The 14817-nt window shown below is 46.7% G+C and overlaps 1 non-coding gene across 1 annotated transcript; it reads right to left on the minus strand.

The window, feature by feature from the left end:
• Positions 1 to 13721: 13721 nt before the first annotated feature.
• trnaw-cca lies at positions 13722 to 13793 on the minus strand. The gene has a single exon. It is a non-coding gene; the product is annotated as a tRNA-Trp (tRNA).
• Between the last annotated feature and the right edge of the window lie 1024 nt (positions 13794 to 14817).

The following is a 14817-nucleotide window of genomic DNA, read 5'->3' on the forward strand; positions in this document are numbered from 1 at the left end:
ATTTTGTCAGAGTACGTAAGGAAAGGAATGATAAGCCTTCTGAATAGTTACGTGTGTTATTTATCAGAAAAGTGCACGTTGTAAGGGGATTGCTGGGCAACGTGAGGGTCCGAATAGGACAGCGGAAATTGAGCAGGCAATCAAAGGTGGGGGCGGCCCACCCGCGGGATCAATCAAATACAACAATTCAGTTCTCATGCCGATTCACACTTATTCACATAATTGAACCGTCTCAGGGAGCTAAGATATTCTTTAAAAAACAGTAAAAAAAATTTGGACTGGTTTCTCGATTCACACCGAAAGGACCACGGGCTTTCTCGAAGCACGGTAGTGTAATGTATTGTGGAGGTCGTTACAGTTGGGGTAAATATCTATGGAACCAATTTTGATTATTATTTTGTTAAATCAACGAAGTTCCAATCACACAGGGTGTTATTTTATATTCAGGAAAGTCCAAATGCGGCGAAGGAAAATTAAAAATGACTCCCGCCCTTCCGTTTCCCAATGCTAGTGATGTGATGGGCGCGAGTGTCTAGACCAATCGCTGACAAGTCCCGCCCCCGGCGACGTTATGTCCCTTATTTGGCTTTTCGGCGTAGCGTCCTTTCGGTTAGTTGGCTTTTCGGCGTCGTGCCCTTTCGGTTATTTGGCTTGTCGACGTTGCGGCCGTTCGGTTATTTGGCTTCCACTTCTAAACTTCGGCTTCTCCTTCTTCGACGCCACATCCGCACACGGTCTTCGCCCAGGTCTGTAATATATTTTGTGGTGTATTCTTTGCCGCCTTTTCCAAGGACTGGATAACCAACGATTTTAGTATTCTCAGCATGTTGGACAATTAACCATATAACCATATAACAATTACAGCACGGAAACAGGCCATCTCGTCCTACAAGTCCGTGCTGAACAACTTTTTTCCCTTAGTCCCACCTGCCTGCACTCATACCATAACCCTCCATTCCCTTCTCATCCATATGCCTATCCAATTTATTTTTAAATAATACCAACGAACCTGCCTCCACCACTTCCACTGGAAGCTCATTCCACACCGCTACCACTCTCTGAGTAAAGAAGTTCCCCCTCATGTTACCCCTAAACTTCTGTCCCTTAATTCTGAAGTCATGGCCTCTTGTTTGAATCTTCCCTTTTCTCAAAGGGAAAAGCTGATCCACGTCAACTCTGTCTATCACTCTCATCATGTTAAAGGCCTCTATCATGTCCCCCCTTAACCTTCTGCGCTCCAGAGAATAAAGACCTAACTTATTCAACCTTTCTCTGTAACTTAGTTGTTGAAACCCAGGCAACATTCTAGTAAATCTCCTCTATACTCTCTCTATTTTGTTGACATCCTTCCTATAATTGGGCGACCAAAATTGTACACCATACTCCAGATTTGGTCTCACCAATGCCTTGTACAATTTTAACATTACATCCCAGCTTCTATACTCAATGCTCTGATTTATAAAGGCTAGCATACCAAATGCTTTATTTACCACCCTGTCTATATGAGATTCCACCTTCAAGGAACTATGCACGGTTATTCCCAGATCCCTCTGTTCAACTGTATTCTTCAATTCCCTACCATTTACCATGTACCAAATTAAATTTACATATCTCACAAAGGGCACATATCCCATGACCGATCGCTACGGAATAGCATTGGTCACCGTAATTAATTCCCCTTCCACCGTAATTATGATTAACACAGTGAGCTCTGAACCCAAACGCCCGTCACAGTTAATTCGTTCTGATATCTCAGATCAGTTTTTCTTGTCAAGTGCCTCTTTGACGTCCATGTGCACTACGCTCAAGAATACCCTTCGCCAACTCAGAAATCTAAATCAAGTTCGCAAGACATGAACCTCATCGGAAAGATTAATTTTGTCTGTTGTTAATTCGCCCACCCCTTCCAAATATCAGTAAATCCTATTTCCAGGAGCGCTCTCCGAATATTTCCTCACTACCAATGTGAGGCTCACCGGTCTATAATTTTCTGGATTATCTCTATTTTGCTTCTTAAAGCAAGAGAACACCATAGGGACTTCTAGAATCCTCCAGCAACTCAATACAATACAATACAATACAATACAATTCAATTTATTGTCATTTGGACCCCTTGAGGTCCAAACGAAATGTCGTTTCTGCAGCCATACATTACAAACAAATAGACCCAAGACACAACATAATTTACATAAACATCCATCACATTGCTGTGATGGAAGGCCAAAAAAACGTATCTCTCCACTGCACTCTCCCCCCCCCCCCCCGATGTCAGAGTCAAAGTCAAAGTCAAAGCCCCCGGCGGGCGATGCCGAATTGTCCCGCAGCCATTAAAGCCACGCCGGGTGATGCAAGGCCGCACACCGGGTCTTGATGTTAGAGCCCCCGGCGCGCGCTCGCAGTCCCGCAGCCATTCCAAGCCGCGCGGGGCGGTGCTGTAAAGCCCCGCTCAGGTGCTCTTCAACCCCGCAACTCGGGCGGGAGAAGTCGCCGTTGCGGAAGCCGTGAAAAGCGGTCTCCCTCCAGGGACCCGCGGGCTCCCGGTGCCGCCCGCCAAACCCGCAGTTGAAGCCACCGAATCTCCGGGGGTCGGGTCGCAGCAGCGTCCACCACAGCTCCACCCGCTCTGGACTCGGCCAGCTCCGCGACGGTGAGGTGAGTAGTCGGCACCACAGCCCCCGGTCTTCCTGTTGGAGGCCGCTCCTCGTTGCAGCCCCAACGACAACGGAGACCCGACAAAGAAAAGGTCGGGTCTCCCGTGCAGGGAGAGATTTAAAAGTTACCCCCACCCCCCCCCCCCCACACCACCCCCACCCCCCCCCCCCCCCCACACACATACCCCAACAAAAATAACAAAAACTACATAAAAACATATGACATAAAATAATAAAAACGCAGACGGACTGCAGAGGCCGCTGCTGACGAGAGTCGCGCCGCCCACCGATATAACAATTCACCTATTATTATTTTGCAACGCTACCAAGTGTGCTGGTGGAAATACATTTGATCGTACCGTTTAGGAATATTTCAGAAAGGCACATGGATATGCTAGGGAAGTAGGGATATGGATGACATGCAGACAGAAGCTTGATTACCTTCGTCATGTTCGGCAAATAACTACGTGGACCGATGTTCCTGAGCTGTAATGCTATATATTTTCAGATGCGCTCCTACCATCCTGTATTGTATCTAACCCAATTGATGAGAGTAAGGCAGTGGATGTTGTCTAGATGGACTTTAGTAAGGCCTTTGACAAGGTTCCTCATGGAAGGTTGGTTAAGAAGGTTCAATTGTTGGGTATTAATGCAGGAGTAGCAAGATGGATACAGCAGGGGCTGAATGGGAGATGACATAGAGTAATGGTGAATGGCTGTTTGTCAGGTTGGAGGCCGGTGACTAGTGGGGTGCCTCAGGGATCTGTGTTGGGTCCACTGTTGTTTGTCATGTACATCAATGATCTGGATGAAGGTGTGGTAAATTGGATTAGTAAGTATGCAGATGATACTAAGATAGGTGGTGTTGTGGATAATGAAGTAGATTTCCAAAGTCTACAGAGAGATTTAGGCCATTAGGAAGAATGGGCTGAAAGATGGCAGATGGAGTTTAATGCTGATAAGTGTGAGGTGTAGGGCCGAGATGGCCTGTTTCCGTGCTGTAATTGTTATATGGTTATATGTATCTGACGAATGATTCCAGTATACTTGATACTAGGTTGTCAAATTCCATCGTCCACATTTATTCCAACTTCCTTCTGACTTTAAACGGTCGACTCTGAATTGTCCATCGCCTGACATGTCATCGCTTCTTCTCAATTGTATACTATCATCCCAGACCACATCCCACGGCAAAAGAGCCCTCCTATTCCTCCTATTTCCAACTGTAAGTAAATTAAGGATGTTAAACAGTGCGCGATTCATCAGTTTATTTAGAATATGTTTAGCTAAACATATCGTGCCGTTCGCAAGGCCCATCCAGTCACGCGAATCTTGAATTAAACAGATTTCGTCCGCCTGTTCCTACCTGGCGCTTGCAACAGTACATGTTACCGGCACAATGAGCGAGAACAGGAGCTAACCCGTAGCTGGGGCACGGTTTAAACACACAAACGTTTCCTTCATGGACACAGCTATGCTGCAGATCTGAAATCGAGAAATATAGTTCACTTGCAATGGGAGTATAAGCTACATTAACCGTATCAGCAAGCGGCGATAGGGAAAAGCATTGAGCCCTCCGGCTTCATATTTCTCGTCTTCGTTCTGTTTGCTATTGTATTCCACGCCTATTCCCTGATCACTTAAAATATTCTACCGTCTCCACAGTAATACTTTGTTCGTCCGTCTGATTCTACAACGCATTCCGCGATTGAGCATCTGCATTGCTTTCACATTTAGCACGTCGCACCCTTGTGTGGAAAGATTTACCATTGTTTCTCATCAGGTCGCGCATGTGTGAGATAACCAGAATAATAAATATAAAATATCGCAACAATCGGACGGGAAGATGCGGAAATATTCCTTTCCTCATCCAGAGGGTCCGTACGATCCACGGCAGACACTCTGCATGTCTGGGAGACGTACAGTTTCCCATTAAGCCAAATGTATCAGAATTATTTGGCCTACGACAGATAGAGAGACGTAGGAAATGGGTGTTGGATATCGGTGCAATATCTTGCAAGTCCACTCAGATGTTTTCGTTTTGTGTTTTCTGGCAAAGGTTCTGCAAATAATGTATAATGATGATGTACTTACCGCGACGTGAATCGATACCCATTTCGGTAACGGAAGGCCAAAAGATCACCAGGATTGCGATTATCATGTTTATGTTCATCGCCATTCCGCCTAGTGCTTTTCGGTGCTGTGCAGTTCGGCTTTCTTCCTGTTTGGAGAACGGTTGGATCGTCACCATGGTGACCCAATGAAATATCTGGATAAAGTAACAGCCCACATTTACTTTACTCGTCGCTTATGATTAATAAATGTGGAGACAACACGGAGTAACTATTAAACAGTAGAAGGCTGTAGAAAACATTCTGCCGTGATTAAGACGCAAAATCATGAATCATAAAATAACATTGTAGTCCCATTCAATATCCATTCAAGTCCGATGCGCAAGGTCAAATTTTCAATTGACAGAATATGCAGAAAGCTGGTAAGAATGATAGAAGTTTGTTTTTCAGGCTGGAAGATTGATGATTGCAAGGTCTGTCTGTCTGTTTTTACTTTGTTGTGTAGTTTTTTTTGTCTAGTTTAGTATATTTTTTGGTTATTAAGTGGTGTTATGTGTTTGTGGCGGGGGGGGGTTAAACAGGGCTTTCGGTCTCTCCCTTCGGGGGAATGCGACTTTTTTGTCGTATCCCCCTTCTCTTTCCCCCGTCTGCGCTGAGGCCTAATGGCGGAGCTGGCGGCATCCAACCTGCGACCGACCTCGAGGGTCCGGAGGTAGAGCCAGCCAGGACTCACCAACGCGAGGCTGGCCGTCTTCGAGCTGTGGTGACGTCCGGGCAGCGGCACGACTCGGCGCTCCGGTGAGGGCGGACGGCGCGGGGCTGAGGCACTCCCGTGCGGGCGGCACGGCTACCGGCTGGAAGGCGCTCCCGTGTGAGCGGCCTGGGTTCCGGCTGGAAGGCGCTCCAGTGGGGGCAGCCCGGTGCTGGGATGAGACGCTGCCGTGTGGGTGGCCTGGATACCGGCTGGAAGGAGCTCCGGTGACGGCGGACCGGCTCCCGGCTGGAAGGCGCTCCCGTGGGGGCAGCCCGGTGCGGGGCTGAGACGCTGCCGTGTGGGCGGCCCGGTGAGGGGCGGAGACGGTGCTCCGGCGGCTGAGGCGACGTTCTGGCGGCGGCGACCTGGATCCGGGGCTCGGCCGCTGGCCAGTGGATGACAACGTCGGTAGCTCGCAGGGCACAGGCTGGTGCCTGTTTTCCGGAGCTCCCGTTACAACAGCTGCGTCCGCTGGACTGCAGGGCGGCAGCTTCGACCACCCCCGGGCCGCGGAGCTTGAACCGCGGGACTGATACCATCGCCCGGTGGGGTATCGCCTCGGCGCAGAGGGAGAAGAGGAGGGAAGAGACAGTAACTCTAAGACTTTTGCCTCCATCACAGTGAGGAGGTGTTTGGTGAACTCACTTTGGTGGATGTTAATTTGTGTTTATTGTGTGTTGTTATGGCTGCAGGCAACAGCATTTCGTTCAGACCGAAAGGTCTGAATGACAATAAAGGAAATCTAATCTAATCTAGTGCTGGCGCCACTGCTTGTTAATGGGCATTAGGGGCCAACAATGTACATTGCCACACGTCTGGCCGACGCCGTGCGAGTAATGATTAAAAAAAATAAGTGATGGAGGTGCGTCATGCCAAGGAGAGATATCAAATTTGACTGAGTAGAGTCCGACAGTAAGATAGACATATATCATGGTGAAGCGTGAACACTCAGTAACATACAGTAACATAAAGAAGGGGAGTTTGTGGTGAAGTTTGGTTATCCCACATATGAAGTTTTCTTTCGAGGTCTACTCTTTTATATATTAAGCACAAGTAGAATGTTTAGCATGCAGATAACATTCTTTTCCCCGCCACGTGAGGAAAATCTGGGATAGTTTAAATCGGAACCGTGATGACCTACGCTAACAGCGGGTGGCCTCATTTAGCAATATTCATCGAAACCGTCCCCTGTATTTATACCTGCTCGCGGGTTTATCGGGGTAAAGGAAAGAGCGTTCCACCAATCTTTTCACCACCACGCACAAGAAGCACAAGACGCGGTGGAGAGACGGCATTGGATGCAGATGCCGAGAAGTGTGTTCAACTCTGGCTGAATCCTGTGATGTGGCATCGTTAAGAAGAAGCGGTTCATTCAAAGTTTGCACTGAACCGGCCTCAATCGGTACCTCTGAAAGCTCTATCCGTATAACTAGACAATTAAAATTGTCACTCTCATTTTGAAAATTCTGGATTCCCGTATTCTACGGATGAAGATGACGCATTCATATCTTTGCTCCTCATGTTAACCTGCACCTCTACATAATCAATTCTCATACGCTCCAATGTCATAACACGACAACATATATTCTCAGGCGCAGCACTCATAATTTCGATCATAATATCTATTGTATTAACATGTTCAATATGTTCAAATTTAGCATCCATCAAAATCCCCAAATGTCTGTCATCTTGAGGTATTGAGAAAATCGGAAAAGCTCCAGTATTCTCTTCATTCCGATTTCATACATATTCCACTGACCAGCTTCCAGTGAAATATATTATGCTTTTGCTCGTCCTTTCTTTTGCATATAGGCCAACATCCAAAATAGGAGTAGTGGCCGAACGCGAACCTCTCAAGCACGTGTGATAACGTAATGCCTGATCGACTAACATTTCAATACCACACGGTTAAGGAATGGAGGGTTATGGTATGGTCTGGAGGGGGGGGAGAGGAGATGGGGGAGAGGAGAGGGGGGGGGAGGAGAGGGGGGAGAGGAGAGGGGGGAGAGGAGAGCAGAGATGGGGGAGAGGAGAGGTGGGGGGGGGAGAGAGAGAGGGGGAGAGAGAGGAGGGGGGAGAGGAGGGGGGAGAGAGGAGGGGGGGAGAGAGAGGAGGGGGGAGAGAGGATGGGGGGAGAGGAGGGGGTGGAGAGGAGGGGGGAGAGAGGAGGGGGGGTAGAGAGGATAGGGTGGAGAGGAGAGGGGGGAAGGAGAGAGAGGGGAGAGGAGAGTGGGGGGAGAGGAGAGGGGGAGGGGAGAGAGGAGGGGGGAGAGAGGAGAGGTGGAGGGGAGAGAGGAGGAGGGGGAGAGAGAGGAGGGGGACAGGAGGGGGGGGGGAGAGGAGGCGGGAGAGAGGAGGGGGAGGGAGAGGAGGGGGTAGAGAGGATGGGGGAGAGGAGAGGGTGGGAGAAGAGAGGGGGGAGAGGAGAGGGGGGGAGAGAGGAGAGAGAGAGAGAGAGAGAGAGAGAGAGAGAGAGAGAGAGAGAGAGAGAGAGAGAGAGAGAGAGAGAGAGAGAGAGAGAGAGAGAGAGAGAGAGAGAATTTTTTTTAATTCAACCCAAACAACCATTTGCAGGCAGTGCTTTTTTACTTCAAACTAACTATTTTTTCATTTTCAAACCAAATTAAGGGTACTCACATTGCCTCACATTTGTTCAGTGTCATTCAGAGCTCAGAATGACAGAAACTAATTGACAGAGCTCCAGCTTGCAGAGAATAATTGAGGCACACCAATTCCTGGTTTTATAGTCTCTTCCCCTGCCTCCAGCCGGGGCAGCAGAGAGAATGAGGAATTTTGTAAAAACATTAATATCTCTGCCATATTTCATCGACGGGAAAAATGCTCGGCACATATACGGCGGAGGTGGGCTCTGAGCGAGGTGGCCAAAAATGACGGCCGTAGGTGATTGCCAAAACCGGTCAAGAACAGAGTTTTAGTGATATAGATATGGTCACATACCCATTCAGGTATAGAAATACCGAATAGTTCATGCATTTCTGAGTATTCTAACGATGACAGAAGTTATCAAAGCTAGTCTCCAGCCACTTCAATTCAATCCACGAGATGCCAAGAAATTGTATAGGTGTTTATAAACAAAGCAATATCCAGGCAGCTAAACGTTTCCCATTTGTGGAGATGAGCGCCTGTAACCACAAATATCTGCTCCACCAGGCAAGTAGGTGCAGAACAAAATTGACATAAATTTGTGATGCTAGGAATTACGAAAATTATAAGGAAGAACAGTAGTTTGTAGTCTGCTTAACCCAATACCTTATACACTGGGGAAGCGTGTTGGTAAAATGGCCAATAGAGGGAACTTAAGAACTTAAGAACTTAAGTGAGGCAGTAAATATGTTTATCATTCTGTTCAGGTTCCACAGTATATCCTGTTTAATTAAAAGAAGCGTTGGAGGTTGTAAACTAAGCTGAAGATAATAAAACTACCAGGAAGTAAACACTTTTATTGCGTCCATTTGTAATGTCTTACTAAACAACAGAGAGTACATGGTTATCAATATCTCTCGGGAAATATAAAGAGGAACGGCTGCTATGATGAATGATAAATTCGATCAATGATGAAAGATGTCAAAAAAATAATGAATCCACGAGTACATCGCGTTATGAGGGTAAAATACGATGAGTGCTGTGAATCTTCGAGTGTTTTCCAGTGTGTGTACTGTTAGATCCTTGAATAAACCGACATGTTTGAGAACTTACCATAGTTTTACGAGATGTTTTATTCTTTGTGTCTTCCTAATACTGAGCAGGATCTGATATAACGCCAGCGCCGGCATACCTCAAAATCCCCTGTATCAGTGGAGCATACGCTGTATTGAGTTTGGCTACAAATACCAAAACACCATCAAATGGGGGGTCCTAGGGTTCCACAGTACAAACTATAGTCCAACATAATAAAAAAACAATCGAAACAAATCATAGAACTGTGATACGTTCCTGAAGCATCACCAGTTGAGAAAAAGCTTGGTGACAGGGACAGGAAGCCCGTAGATATGCCCTTCTTTGGAAAGTGAACCAAAATTTCATATACGTTACGAAATGACATCAAATAAAGTAATATATTAAAACATTCTGTTAAGAGATTAATCTTATTCATTGATATCTTCCTACCTACAGAACCTGAATGCATGTCTGCTAAAGATATGAACGTTCTAGCTTTTAAAATTTACAAGAGCTTACAAAAGCTTGTAAGATAAAACTGAGTTATGAAAAAATGCTTCCGTGTGAGGCCACACACGTGACCAGTCGTATTTGACCTCTGACCCTGAACAAACATTGTCAGCATAAAATAAATGTTTTACTTGTTAAATTTCGAAAAAAAATATTAATCATATATACAGTACAAAAAAAATATGCATGTAATGCTTTCAGAATTAGAATATATGTATTCCTAAATTGTTCACATTTTGGTCACACATGTGATTAAGAATGGGCTAGATGCGAAAAAGGAGTAATTTTACTCGCAGACATGGCAAGGAACCAGCAAGAGCTAAAGATAGCAGCATCAAAGCACACACATTCGGGGTAACATGCTGTAAATAAATATGCGGAGGAATGGTAGCGCCTAGAACGTTTCCAAAGAACGGAGACCACATTGTCTGGGGAAGCTTAAAGAATGAGATATACAGATACGGCTATGACTAGGACTATGGAATATACACATCCAATGATATGAATGTAAAGAAATTAACTGCAGTCCCAGCAGCTCCAATTCGGACAGTAATCAGAAAGATATGGGGACAAATTACACAGACAGAATGCGAAGAACTTTGACAGCCTCAGAGAAGCAGATACTTTGAAATGGACTTGGTTTAAAATAAAAATGAGAAGTAATGCAGGCTCATAGGCTTGCTAATGGTGGTATATATTTCATAGAAAGATCAAAGCACCGCCTTCAGTCCGGGGAACTTTGCCATAGAATTCCAGGCACAGGTCCTGGATATACCGTTTGCGCCGTCAGAGCCAGGCCTCGGTTCGACCGGGAAGTACCAGCAGCTACGGCCGCGGCGGCGTGTGGGCGGGTGGGGGGAGACCTCGGAGAAAAGATGGGGGAAGAGCCATGAGGGAGGGGTCTACCACGGGGGAGCGGGCATAGCCAGCGACGGGGACCAGAGGGGAAAGGGGTGGAGCTGCGGGGCGTTGCGATTACAGTGCGTTTGGGACTCACAGCGGACACTGGATGTCCTCCTCCATCGAGGTCAGACTCTCGGTTTTCCGTTTGGCGACAGCGCCGCGCTGCTGAGCTGCTCGGTTGCTGGGCTGCTGGGCGGCTGGGCTGCAGGGCGGGCTGCTTCGGGTCCCTCCATTTCCTCTGCTCCAGTAAAGACGACGATGGCGCAGGAGCGGAAGGCTGGAGAGTGACAGGGGAAAGAGACTAATCTGCGCGGCGCTGGAAGGCAGGAGAAAAGGTCGATCTGCGCACGCGCGGCTTTTAAGATTTTTAGACCGCTCTAACTTTGACAACATTCAACCGATCGAAACGAAACCTGGTGGACTCGCAGCATAGGAGAACGGCGAGTGAGCTAGTGACAAATCGTAGCGCTATCGCGAACCGTTTTTGCGCAAATAGAATTACCGCCAAACCGGAAGATAACATGATCAGAGTTTTACTTATGTACAGATAGCATGCAGATCTGGTGATTCGTTGGTGGTGGTGGATAGGATGCAGAGATATAGCTATTCATTAAGCGGAGCTTAACCATTGCACAATACGAACCGGGCAAAACACCGAAAATACAAAAGGGTGTGAACCTCGAGTAAACGGACTAATGGAACATATGCACATATATTTCACTGGACCCTTGCCACAGTCTGAAAATATAATGCGTTGTTTAGTGGCAGTTGATCGTTTTACGCGTTCGGTCAACGCTATCCATGTCCGGATATAACAGCGTGGCACGAACTTTAGCCGAATAAGTAATACCTAGTTGGTGGGTTCTCCTCGTGATAGATTCTGATAGGGAAACATTTCACAGGGAGCTTGTATCTTGTTAAGCATAAAACTACGATTTCACAATCTGGAATGGGGGGTGGAGGCAACTGAACAAGACACGAAAGAACAGTCTGACTAGCGTCAGTAAGGAAATTAGAATCAAGCAGATTTGCCCAGATGACACACACCCACACCCACATATACATACACACAGACAAGATGAGAGTGTTCGTTATATAGATAGATTGATGAGGCCACAGTTGGAGTACTGTGTTCAGTTTTGCTCGTCGTGTTATAGGAAAGATGTTGTCAAGCTGGAAAGGGTGCATAGAAGATTTACTAGGGCATTTACAGGACTCTAGGGTGTGAGCTATATCAACCAGCAAATATAATAGATTAAGTTAGAAGAGGTGCATGTGAGCCTCTGTTTCACCAGGAAAGACAGCTGGCGTTCTTGGATGGATGTGCGCGAGGAGGAGTAACAGGTGGAGCATCTTCAGCGTTTGCAGCGGAAACAGCTTGGAAAGGAGTGGTTGTGTGACAACTGGAGTTGCGTGTGGAGCGTTCTATGGTCTCTGCGGTTATGGGAAGATGCAACTGGTTTTGGGATCATATTGGCGATGATGCAAATGTTGGACGATGATTTGGCGGATGCGGAGGCTGGTGGAATAAATGTAAGCAAAAGGGAAACTCTATCCTTGTTACGTTTGTGTGGAGGGGGAATGAGACCTGAACAATGAGGCAGTCCATCATTAAGGAGGGTGAACTCAGGGCGTGGATTGATATGGACGGCCTGAAACTTATTACTACTACGGAAAGGTGGGTAATGTGGAATCATAACAAGCAACTTAATGATCCAGGGTACAGGTAAAACAAGCGAATTAGAGGCTGGAATAGAGGAGTGGGGTTGTTTTACAGTTTAACGATTCGCGCCGTTGACACGATTAAACAATCATCCACTGAGATAAGATACAAAAAAACTGGAGTAACTCAGCGGGATAGGCAGTATCTCTGGCGAGAACAAATGGGTGATGTTTCGGGTTGAGACCCTTCAGACGTGTGAAGAATGGTCTCGGCCCGCAACGTCACCTATTCGTTCTTTCCGGATATTTTGCCTGCCCCGCTGAGTTATTCCAGCTCTTTGAGTCTATCTTCGGTTTAAACCAACTTCGACAGATCCTTCCCACGCTCTTATTCCACTGAGATTACGTGCATGGAGCAGAGAAACAAATGGAAGGTTGCCTTTTTTTATTGTACTGTGGGCCCCAAATAGTCAAGGAACAAGATTTGCCGGGAGATTGCAGGCAGCGTCAAACCAGTTTGCCAGGTTTGCCAGTGGAGGAAATGTTAACGTCACCGTTACAGACAGGGGTTGCCGTTGTGCCAAAGGATTAGATAGGATGGCATTGTGTCAAGTGTAATCAGAAGAGTTTCCTTGAAAACATATTTAGAGGCGTCTACAAGAGAAAGGTTACTTTTTCATCTTTGTTTCGTGAATTGAACAAGTAACTGAAGTACCAGTTTGGCGTTCGTTCTGTGATCAGTGACTACAGTCCTGTTGGAATTTAAAAAACATAATAAGGCATATAAGATCAGGGCTTCTCCACACATGGGTGCTCTATATTTGGGGGAAATGTGATGGCATTAGATGTAAGATTGTAAACGTTGATTGGGTGGGTGGTTTACATGCAAAGGGACATCTTGAAAGTAGAATGCTATTAAAAGTTCTACAGTGAGAGTCCGAGGCAATGGATTACGAAATAAATTGAGGGTCTGTTTAGGGGAAAGGAGGCATGGATCAGGTATATACAGCCAGGATGGCATGTATCTCCGGAGGAGTGCAGGGTTTCGATGAGCATGCATAAGAAGGAAACGGGTTCCGTTCCGTTTTCTCCGAATGCTCTCCTGTAACAACCGTTTGTATCTGTTCAACTTTGTGAAATGTGAGCATCGAGAACGTTGCCAATATTCAGCGGGCATGTTTTTTCCGGAGACTGATAGTAAAGAATAATAATAATAAAGAAGGAGTTCACACCGTATATGTGGGAACGTTAATTATTTCCTTCCAAAGATGCGGCCTCGCCCGGTGAGTGTATTCTCTGTGTCTATTTGTTATTTCAAATTTCCATCAGCCCCATCTTTTTAAAGAATAAATTAATTTTGTCTTGTATTTTGAAAACGTGACGAAATTACAATATAAATATTGTTATTTAGAGCGGCAGCATGCACGGATCTGTAAGGAACTACTGAGTTTGCCGAAAGGACCGAGTTCCCAAAATTCATTAAAGCCTTTGTGACCTCGACGTGATTCGAACACGCAGCCTTCTGATCTGGAGTCAGACGCGCTACCGTTGCGCCACGAGGTCTGGTGCCAATATTTAAGCGGTGGAAGTAATTGCGTTGGCGGATTGTGAGAGTCGGAGGCGGTAAGAATAGTGGGATAATTTGGAAGGGGAAGGGGATGGAAAGAGAGCGAAAGCAAGGGGCATTTGAAGTTAGAGAATCAATTATCATACCGATGTGTGTAAGCTCCCAAGCGAAATGTGAGGTGCTTTTCCTCCAATTTGCGCTGGGCCTCACTCTGACGATAGAGGAGGCCAATGACAGAATGGGAATTGGAGGGGGAGTTGAAGTGCTGATCAACCGGGAGATCGGGTAGGTTAAAGCGGACTGAGCGGAGGTGTTCAGCGAAATGATCGGCGATCCTTTGCTTGGTGACTCCGATGCACAGAAGTAGACACATGGAACAGGGGATACAGCAGATGAGGTTGGAGGAGGTACGTGAACCTTTGCCTCACATGGAAATATTGTTGGGATCCTTGGATGTGGTCGAAAGGGTAGGTAAAGGGGCCGGCGTTGCAACTTCTGCGGTTGCAGGGAAAGGTACCTGCCGAGGCTGGGAAGGGAAGAGTTGAACAGGGAGTTGCGGAGTGTACGATATCTGTAGAAAGCTGAAAGTGGTGGAGATGGGAAGACGTGGCCAGTGGTGGGAACACAATGGAGGTGGCGAACGTGTTAGCGGATCAAAAGGTGTATGCGACGGTTGATGAGAAGGTGAGAACAAGGGGGACTCAATCATCGGTACGTATAGGGGAAGGGGAAGGGAAGCAAATGCTGAGCTGCGGGGTATCGTGGAGACCCTAGTGAGAGCCTTATCTATGGAAGAACCCCGTTTCCTAAAGAATGAGAGTTAAAAAAACTTTGGCCTCCTCCAACTGGATCCACTACAGGCCACATCTTCCCATCTCTATCCCTTTCTGCTTACCGCATACACCGTTCCCTCTGAAACTCTCTGGTCAACTTATCCCTTCACACCCAAACCACCCGCTCCCTATGTCATTTCTCCTGCAACCGCGAACTATGCAATTAATTACCCTTTACCTCCTCCCT

This window comes from Amblyraja radiata, chromosome 37 (genome assembly GCF_010909765.2).
Source record: "Amblyraja radiata isolate CabotCenter1 chromosome 37, sAmbRad1.1.pri, whole genome shotgun sequence".
NCBI classification, from domain to species: Eukaryota; Metazoa; Chordata; class Chondrichthyes; order Rajiformes; family Rajidae; genus Amblyraja; species Amblyraja radiata.